The sequence below is a fragment of the Rattus norvegicus genome, chromosome 1, assembly GCF_021556685.1.
Source record: "Rattus norvegicus strain SHRSP/BbbUtx chromosome 1, alternate assembly SHRSP_T2T, whole genome shotgun sequence".
NCBI lineage: Eukaryota > Metazoa > Chordata > Mammalia > Rodentia > Muridae > Rattus > Rattus norvegicus.
In genome coordinates, this window is record NC_141534.1 from 60,872,538 (window position 1) to 60,883,321 (window position 10,784).

Consider the following 10,784-nt stretch of genomic DNA (forward strand, 5'->3'; position numbering starts at 1 on the left):
GCTTCCATTTGATTCAGTGATCATCCAAGAATTACAAATACAAGTTGTTGCAGGGGTGTATCCTACCCCCTGTGGGGTTTCAGAAGAACTGGAGAACCTCCTTACTCAATTACTAACAGTAAATCCAATGTATAGACCAACAGCCAGTGAGGTGGTGAAACATGCCTGGTTCAAAGAACACGGGAAGGGGTTCACGGGTCGTTGTGAAGAACTGCTTCCCCTCAGGCCAGACCCTGAAATTTTGGGTGCGATGAAATGCATGGGATTTCAAGCCTCTGTAATAAAATACTCCCTAATAAAAAGAAAATATAATGAGGAAATTGCAACTTATTACTTCCTACAACAGCAGGCCCTCCCGGGGTATGGCTGCACAGCCCAGGCACAGCAAGTGCGTCCCATTGCAGCCCCATTTCCTAGCCTTGATCCTGCAGGTGCTTTTAGATTACAAAGAAAGAGGAGTGGAAGCCTGCCAGTCCTTGGCACCTTGCAGGTGTCATTCTCCCACAGTCAAGTATATCAGTATGGCCAGAAGGCTCATCCAAAAGGAGGAAGAAGGTCAACTGTGCCTGGTCCTCTCAGGGCACTACCACTATCACAAATGTGCCATGAGTGTCCCATGCATTCAAACAACAAGCATCTTCAGTGAGAAGAGTAGCAACAAGGAAATAAAAGAAGATAATCTACTCTCCCACAGAGCCCCATTAGAGGATAAGCCCATTTCCAGCAGGGTCCGGCACAGAGGTTTTAAGGTGTGGACCATGAATATAGCAAATGCCCTGATTAATCTTTGTTGCTGCTTGCCAAGGAGAAAGAAACCTCGCCTGGGGCAGAACAGCATCTCACCCGAGAAATGAGCCACAGGGAGAGTCCAGAGAACAAGCAGCAGGCATAGCCCAGGTATCTTTGTGCTTTGTCCTTTCCAGTTTGCTCTATGCTCCTCCTTCCTCTGTCTCTGGTTTCCATTTTCCCCACAATTCTTACCTTGTATCTTCTCTAAGTTATTTATGAGGTTTCCCAAACACCAAGCCTCCTGCCTCTTCTTGATTTCTCCTCTTCCCAGCAGGGACCCAATATGAATGATGAGTTCCCCACTCTACAGAGTTGTCTTGTTGACCCATCCCTTCAGATGGACCCCAGCTCCCCCTTAGGCCAATAGCTCCCACAGAGTGAGGACTAGAGGTTCATGGGATCTTGGACTCTTCCATGGGCTACTGGTCCTAGCACATGTGGTCATCAATTCCAAGTGCTGCAGAACAGAGTCTTATCTTTTCAAATGTGACGTCCCATTCCATTAAGCCTTAAAATTAATAACAAGGTTTGTCATTGAATAAGTATCAACAACCTAGTTTGTGGGTTATTGTTGATGGTCAGAATCCTGGATGCATGCATAGTTTTTTGCATACTGATTTTTTTTGTTCCTAAGGCCTACTGATTGGTAACATTTCTAAATGATTTCTTTCAAAAATCTTAACTGAGTAGTAGAAGAGAAGAAGTAATAAAATAATAAAGCAATCAAAGCTGCAAATGGTAATCTAAGTATTCTACCTCATATTTTTTTTTTGCTTAGAATAAATTCTTTTTTTCTTTCACAGTGCCATCTTGAAATTCTGTCATATCCTGTGTGTAAACAGGTGGTGATTTCAGACACATGGCCAATGAAAAGACACCAGAAGAAGCTACAGCACCAACAGGAGTAACAGCAATAGCACCAGCAGCATTAGCAGTAGCAGAAGGAGGAAGAGGAGGAAGAGGAGGAGGAGGAGGAGTAGGCAGAGCAGGAGGAGGAGGCAGAGCAGGAGGAGGAGGAGAAAAATCTGGAGGAGAAGGAATAGGAGAAGTGGAATAGGAGGAGAAGAAGGAGGAGGAGAAGGAGGAGGAGGGGTAGGAGGAGGAGGAAGAGGAGGAGGACTTTGCTTCCCTGTCCTGGGATAATTGCTGAATGACTTCTTTTGGAGACAGATACTATGCTGAGCAATGTTTATGAAACAAATTATCAGAATATTAACCATTCATAGAAGACATGTCAATATTCCTGAAGAGGATCACCCCTGGAAGACAGAATTAGATGGCAGTGCAAGCTGTGCGGAAAGTCCTTAATGAGGACGACTTTCTCAAAGCTGATGATGTAATAGTTCTGAAGGAGCATTTTGTGGGAGTCAGGGTCCCATCTACCTCTGTCTGGGCACACAGAGCTCCTGGCCTTGCATCCTGCCTGAGAGGTGACCTGGATTATTGGCTTCCCTGGTCCACACAGGGTCCTGGATTGCTTGGTTGCCCCTCATTCCTGGTCTACCCTGTGCCCCATGGTGTTTGCAGCTTCTATGGGCTGAATTTAATCAGTGATTCACTGGAGCTGGATCTGAACCCAAACCGCAGGGAAGCCCTGGGCACTGAGGACAATAAGAGCAACAGACAACATCTCCTCCACCGCTTATCTCTCTGCTCCACAAGGCAAGGCAGCTCTCACACAGGAGGTATCCAACCTAACTCCCAGCAGGGAGAGTGTGAGATGTCTGTGGATGAGCCCACATTACAGTACGATTCTGTGGGAAGACATCTGGTAGCTTCTGGTGCAGCTGCAGCAGTCAGGACACATGGAACTACAGTGGAGGTGAGCTATAGGACCAGGTAGCAAAGAGTCTGATCTGGCCAATGCTGATCTGAATCCCTGGGTGCTCAGGGCTACAATGAATGCCAGTCATGGGCATGCAATGTGTCACTAACACTGTGTGTGACCACATTCTGAAAGTCTTGTCCAGAAAAAAACAAGTGGTCTTGAGCACTGAGTTTCAGTCCCGACTCATGGGGTACAGGATAGCAGATTGATCTGAGTATGAAATCGCATGAATATGCCCTCTGGCTGCTCCCTGGGCTCAGGATAGATGGGCCCTGAGAAGGCACCATTCATGGGTCTGCAGGAGTAGGGGAGAGCTTGGCATTCATGAGGCACTCCTAACCCTTACTTGAGCCACTCTGAGGAGGAGATGGCATCATTTGTGAGATGGGCTTATGTGGGACACTATGCTTCGATGTATGGCACAGACAGCTCCTTTCCTTGCTGACAGTTCAGACCCACAGCTGGCCTCATCTCAGACAGTCCCATGAGGAGTGGTGTTTGGTTCCTGCTTCACAGTTAGGGCAGGAAAACACCTAGGATACGATGGGCCACTGCAGTGAGTACGGGCCACGTGCCTGTCTTGTCCTTGCTTACTTGTTTTTTCCTCTTCCTCCTCCTCCTCCCCCTCCTTCTTCTCCTCCTCTTCTTCTTCCTCCTTCTCCTTCTCCTCCTCCTCCTCCTTCTCCTCCTCTTCCTCCACCTAATTTCGGGAACCACCCAGAGACCTTCACAGGAGTGTAGTTCATGCTAATCAGAATGCAGGGCTGGAGATCAAATTCTGGGTAAGGTCTCCATCCAGCCCTGGTTGCTCCCCCACATACCCTGCCTACCTGAGATTTCCAAATTGTGTTCTCAGGGTCGTGGAGAATCCTCTACAGTTAGCCCTGCCGGTACAGCCAGTTTCTTGGGAACACTGGGTTTAGCAGGAGTCCTCTCCATCAGGCTCAGAACCTTAGAGTGAGTGAGAGGGCTTGCTGAGTGGCACACTAGGACCAGAAAGGTGTAGAGCCCTCCAGTGGTAGTCATGAAGTACTGCAGTTTATTTCCTGATTTCTTCAACTCTACCTTGTTCTAAAGCCTTTTCAGGGACACCTAGGGACCTAAGAAACTTGACTTTGGACCCCCATAGCGCAACAGAGAGACTAAATCAGCAGCCCTGTGAAACTTCTGCAGAGGACAGTGTGGGCTCTGTGTTGTAGAGTGGCTGTGGAGTGGCATGAAGGCTGACTGACCAGCCAGTCACAGAGAGCTAGGGACAGTTAGATTCTTGGAGGAGGGAGCATGAGCGGCAGACACAGCAAAGTTGAGGCCTTCAGAGGAGCCAGCTCATTTAATAGAGAAGCATATGCCCTCCCAAAAGCCTGACAGCTTAAGACACTGCACTGAAGACCTGACCCAGTAACATGCCTCATTTACACATCACCTACCTGTGCCTTGTGTAGGGTCCTCAGGTTAGATCCTAAAGTCCATCATGGCTGAAAGGCAGAAGTTTGCACATCACTGCAATGTGGAGGCTACTCTCAGCTGATGGGACCCACGCAGTCTGTGGACAAGTTTGCTTAAGTGAAAGTTGGCCGTCCTTGAACTCTCGGGTCTTCCAGGGTAGTGTGTGTTGACCATATGCAGTCATTCCTAAAGATATAAGTGCCAAAATTCATCAATAGGGAGAGAATCCTATACTGGATGGAATCACTCGGCTCAGTGTGGACACAAAGATATCCTATGCCATGGCATGGAGGCTCCCAAGAACTTCTAGGATGAATTGAGGCACACAAGAGCCCACAGTGCAGCCTGGGAGAACATTAAAGTATCTGGAATTATCAGGGACCCTAAGGTATGTTGGGCAGGATATGGAGCTGATGCATGCTGGGATGCTTGGAGGAGACAGCCTGAGGTAAAATAGAGGGCAGTGTGTCATGAAAGCTAAGACAGAGCAACCAACAGGATGGCTTATCTGGCCCATGACAGATCGACTCTGCCAGAATTAGATGGTCTATGTAGACGTTCAGTCCTGGGATTGTAGGAGCATAGAAAGTGCCAAAAGTCAGGGTGCGGACTACCTCCATGTTTTCTATCTCCCTGTAGGTTGAAGAGGCAGAGAACAACCGCAGAGGTGCCCAGTATGTCCTCAGCCTGGACAACAAGTGTCTACTCAATCATACAGACAGCTCACGACTCTCTCACCCAGTGAAACCTGAGACTGCACACTGGTGGACCAGCTGGTTCCTCAAGAGGTTAGCTCTCTCAATGGCATGAAGTTCAGGTGCTACCTCTTCCTATACTGGCCTGGTGAAGACAGAACCCTGGAGGACATTGTGGTCTGGGCAAGAGATATCCAGCAGCCCTTTCTGTGCCAGCCAGCCTTGAAGGTTGCTTGAGATCATTCCAGCATGACCAGTCTCCAGCCTTTTCCAAGCAAGTCAGTTGTTGGCCCTTACCACTTCTGCCCACCACATCAGTCGCCTTTCCCTGCCCACTTGTAGGAGATGGGACTAGCTCTGACTTAATCATAGGGCTTTGGATGGGCTCTATTTTTCCTGTTTCTGGTTGTAAGCTACTAGGATTCTCAGGAGCGTAAGTGTATGAGAGAAACAAGTGTCTTGTTAGCCCTGAAGCAGCCTGGACTCTGGTCTTATCTGCTAGAGAAGGTGTGATGAAGGGACATGGGCAGTAGAGGGAGGTCTATGACTGCAAAGCCTGCCTAGGCTCCAATAATCCAAACTGGGTACTGCAGAATTTCCGAGATCACAGCTCTGCAGTTACCCTTCTCATGTCCTGGTTTTAACTACTGCACCCAACACAAAGCCTCCCTTGCAGTATGTCTCAGATCCATTTGAGACTCTGCAAACCAGACATCTTTGTACGGAATGGAAAAGAACCCTTACTGCACATCTCAGGTTGTGGAGGCTGGTCCATCCTGTCTGACAGTGTTTCTGAGTCACTGGTATAGGGCTGTTTGGGGTCTCCTCTCCTCACCTTAGCCAAGGAGGTCCAGGGTCATCAAGCAGGTACAGTCCATGGGCTCTGATATGGTTCATGGTATGTTATCTACTCATGGAGCCCTCAAGATTTCTTTACTGCCCAGGGTCCAAAGAAGTATTTGATGTCCCTCTACTTGGATGAGAGGAGACTTGTATGTCACTGCTGCTCACAGGTTCTTGGTAGTTGAGCCCAATAGTGGATGCATTTTTGTGAGTCATATCTGCACCTCCTCCTAACATCTGTTAGAGTAGATAAAGTCTGTCTGGCTGGGTGGGGCAGTACCTCCTCATCTAGGCCTTCTTGTGTGCATCTTGACCTCGGCCAGAACATGTGGAGTTGGGACAACCATTCTGGATGTCAGCTGATGCAATGCCTCACACAGAGGTGCTGGCAGAACTGAGGGTTCTATTCCCTGGACATTGTGACACGAAACAGACTGGGAACAGTGGGAAGAGGAGGGTCCACAAGGCTAGCTCAGACTCCAATCTCTAAAGATCAGATTTCATCTTTCGTACAAAATCTGGTGAACTAGCCCTGTACAAGACTCATATTACCTTCCATTAGAAAACCTTTGGGAACAAAAACCCTAGTGTAAAGTGGGGTCTGTGTCAACTGTGGGTGCCTGGCATCGGTCAGGTCTGGTGTCAGGATAGGCCCATTCACAGACATACACAGGCACACACACACACACACACACACACACACACACACACACACACACACACACACACAAACACATCATTTCATGCAAGCCTACACCGCCCCCCCCAATCACCTGCTATCTTGGGATGTGTCCAGGTTGCCTCAACTTAGCTTCTTCCCACCACATATGTCCCTAAATTGTGTGAACCAAGGGTGGTCACTCCCCTTGCTGGGTTCCCTATTCCTCAAGTTCAGGTGAGGTCACTCTGCTCCTCCTGATCCTTTCCTGGTCTAGAGCTTGTCACCTGACCCTGTGGTTCACAAGTGCTCCCAAGGAAGAAATAATCCATGTCTCCATGTTTACGTGGTTGCCCATACTGCTGATTCCTGGCAGGAGTCATGTGTGGATGGGTACTTGACAGGGTCTTGGTCCTTAGTTTGTCAGTGTCTCCATGAACACAGCATTCCTGTGAGACCAAAGCACTCCAGACACAACTTGGGATATGCTGAGTGGCATGGCAGAGTATGCCCTTGAAGAGCAGGCAGGCCCAGCATGGCCACAGAACAGCCTTGGATGTGCCTGTCTGCCTTTCCCACCAGAGCATGACCTGCTGTAACAGGTGCTTGTCATTATCTTGGGGAACACAGCAGTGAGAACCCTGCTGGGGCTTCTGGTCTCCAGGGAGCAGGCAGGGGCCTTGTGCTCACTTGTCCCTCACTAGTCCCCTTGGCCCAGGGATTGTGGTTTTCAGGACTCCCAGAAGCATCAGAGGCCAGCACAAGTCATCCTTAGTGTGTGCAGCAGCTACAGGTGCATGCAGGTCAGGACCTGTGCCCTGTGTCTTCAGAGACAAGAAGGAGCCAAGAGCATTGGGTGACCCTGAGAAGCCACTTGGGTCTCATAAAGATTCTATTTATGTCCTTCCTCTGGGCCTGTGGAGACATTGTAGGGAACTATACCAATTTCCTTGGATGCCAGGCTGTGCAGAACTGCAGACTGTGGTCACAATCCATAGGGAATGGACAGGACAATTACAGGCCACGCTCTGCCATGCCTCTGCCTAAAAGTGTGCAATGGGGTCAGGGTATGGGCATAAGGAGGAGCCCACGCAGATTCGAGTCTCCTTCCTATATTCATCTGTGGGCTGGGTAAAGAAAGCCAGCACAAAATCACAGTAACTTTATATGATTGTCTTTTAAAAGAAACATCAAAGATAACAGGTGTAAATCATGAAAATTGCATCTGTGTGTGCGTAGACAGCTGTTTGCATGGAGAGTGTGTACCCACACTCCAAGCACAGACTACAGGCATGGGGAGTGTCTGTCTACACTTGGAGCAGAGCATACATGCTATCAAACACACAATAAAGGCCATCATGCCCAGGCCCTGGGTCTATAAGCCACTGAAAGCCTCTCACTCCTCAGTGGGGTCTGATGTCCAATACCTTAGAGACATCTGCAGACTGTGCTGTCAGAACATGAAGAGCCATGAGAGTCTCCCCCGGGAACTCTGTAGTCTTGCTGGAAATGCAAGAGGAAAGCCCAGCCTCTAGGCCAACGTGTAGCATAGTTCATACAAGTATCACTGACACACAAACATGTTGAAGACAACATGGCAGGGCCTGGCAGAGTTGTATCTTGGCCAAAGGTGGAGTGGCTGGGACAAATGAACAATCATGGCTGTGGTAGCTCCCTAAAGCCTGGATTTCTGCCCCCTCTATTATGGGGTCTCTGAAGAAGACAAACGGATGGACTCCTTGAGCATCCTGTTGATTAGCTTGCTGTTCAGATGTAGGATGTGGTCACAGTGCTCTGACAAGACCACAAGAACATCCATGGGAGTGGAAACTAGCCTAGGTGTGTCCTACTGTGCCCAGGGATCTGCACTCTGGCTTATGGTGTGGAGGCCCACGGGGCAATGGGGTCAAGGTGTGGCATAAGGAGGAGCCCACGCAGCATAGCATGTGAGTCCTTGAACTCACTGCATTTAAGACCTGGGGTGAGTCTCATGTGGTCAAACTCTGCATGACTCAGGTGGCTGACATCTTACCTGCTGTGATTGACATCACCGGCTTTTACAATGTGGGTGTAGCCTTAAGAGCCATGTTATATACTTGTCAACTGGAAAACAGAACTTGTGTTTCACTTAGGATGGATGTGTGTCCTTCCAAAGTGTGAGTGTACCATACTTTTGTTTTCTTCCCTCCCTCTCCACTTCCAAAGTCTGGAAGGCCTCCTTGATGTGGGCTCTAGACCGCCAACGCTCACTGCAATGATCACTTGGGTTTGCCATGAATGAACTTCTGTACTGGGAACTGACCTGGCACAGGGCTAGGCTTCCCTTCCTTGCTGACCGAGCAGAAACCTGTGACAATCAAGTGACACCTGAAAGAGTTCCTGTGCACCAAGTTGGGGTGCAGTTCTCTGAGTTGCATGCCTCTGTGGATGAGTCCCACAAACGCCAAGGCACTGGACAAGGTGACAGTCCTGGAAAAGGACAGCATAAGTCACAGGAGACCCAAGGTTGATCTGGCAAGGGATAAGCACTCTTTGCTATGATTAACCTTATCTTGCTCATGGACAGACAATTCTCATGTGAACCAAGTGTGCTAAGTTTAAGAAAATGGGCTGGGGCTGGAGAGCAGGCTCAGTAGTTCAGAGTCTGGCTGCACTTTCAAAGGTCCTGAGTTTGATTCCAGTCACCATATTATGGATACTAACTAACTATAATCAGATCTGATGCCCTCTTTGGACACACAGATGTACATGCAGATAGACCACTCAAATAATTGAATCTTAAAAGAAAGGAACAAAGGAATGAAAGAAGGAAGAAAAGAAAGTTAAAGAATGAAAGAAAGGAAGGAAAGTATGAAAGAACGAACGAAAGAAAGAACGAAAAATCAAGAAAGGCAGAGAGAGAGAGAGAGAGAAAGAGAGAGAGAGAGAAAGGAAGGAAGGAAGAATGAAAGAAAGAGAGACATAAAAAGGAGAAGAAAAGAAAGGAGGAAGCAAGCAAGCTGGTCAGCTGTAGAGAAATGGGCCTGTAATACCAATCAAGACACTCAGTAGGAAGGGGGATCAGAAGTTCAAGGCTAGCCTGGTCTACAGCATGAGTTCAAGGTCACCATGGACAACTTAGTCACACCCTTTTTCTAAAGGTGAGGAGGGCTAAGGCTACTAACTCAGTGGTAGAGCACTCGTGGGTAAAGCAGACTGCTGTCCATTGATACCTCTCCTTCCTTGCTCTGAAATACACAATGGTATTAGAAGAGTCAAAGGTTCTTGGCCTAGTATCCACTATTCTATTTGCTACATCGTTAAGGGTGCAGTTTTTGGTATTTTGGTCAGGGATCAAATCTATGAAATAAAACTTAAGCAATACTCTTATTGCTTTCAGAGTGGAAGGTGGATGATAAATGCTTGCCCACCTGCATCAGTACAAAGCTGGTTCCTTGGACTCCCTGCAAACACATCACTGCTAACTGTATGCCCTGTGTAGGCTTTTCCAGCACTGTACATAGCTTGAAAACCTTCCCTGCTATGGACCCTTGAGTGGGCATCCTGCCTCTCTCAGTCTCAGAATGGAGCACCTGGTCACCTCTAGGCTCACAGGTCAGGGACCTCTTCCATCCCATGGTGAACAAGACTGGCACGGCTGCACACACCTTGAAAAAAGAATATATTGGCAACCCTTAACGAAAAAGATGGTTCTTACTTTCCATTATGGCATTCTATAAAATACGGGTATTTCCTGGTACAATTACACATGTCATTGATTGTGTGTGTGCGTATGTTTTTGGAGGTTGGAGGGGGATAATTCATTTCTCTAAGACCCTTCCACAATGCGAGGCGAAAAACATTGACTCTCATACAGACTTTTAATAATTACACAGTTATTTATATATTTTTAAGATTTGTTAATTTTTCCAACTTTTTTTAGCGCTCTCTCTTTCTCTCTCTCTCTCTCTCTCTCTCTCTCTCTCTCTCTCTCTCTCTGTGGGTATGTGTGTGTAATTAGATATAATACTCAGGGTCAGTACATCCTAGACTTGAGCTACCCTATAACTTTTTATGTTTTAAACAGCTTTATTATGATATCGTTGACATATAAACTGATATGTGCTAGAGGTGAGCATCTTGATGTTCTTAAAGACATGTTCTTTCTCAGATACAGAACGCGAGCTGGCTAAAATCCTTGCTGCTCTTGCAGATTAACCTTGTCATGCACTGAAGCAATGGGGCACATACTAAGCACACTCCCTGAGATGCCTCCTAGGTCGGTAGCGCTGGCTCCATCCCAGGCACAGCTGGAGTGGGCAGCTGTAAGGTTGTGGACCTGCATTTAGGACACTGGGCCCCAGGAGCACCTTACCTGCAGGTCATCCTTTCTACCTCTGAATATCACTCCTGGGTTCTCACTGCCTGGCACTTAACCATAGACACCACTGTAGAACTGTCTAAGGCCAGAAGGGCAAAAACGTTGTTATAAATTTCTACTATGTAAACGTCAAATGTTGAGCTTCTTGAACAGTATTCTGAAATG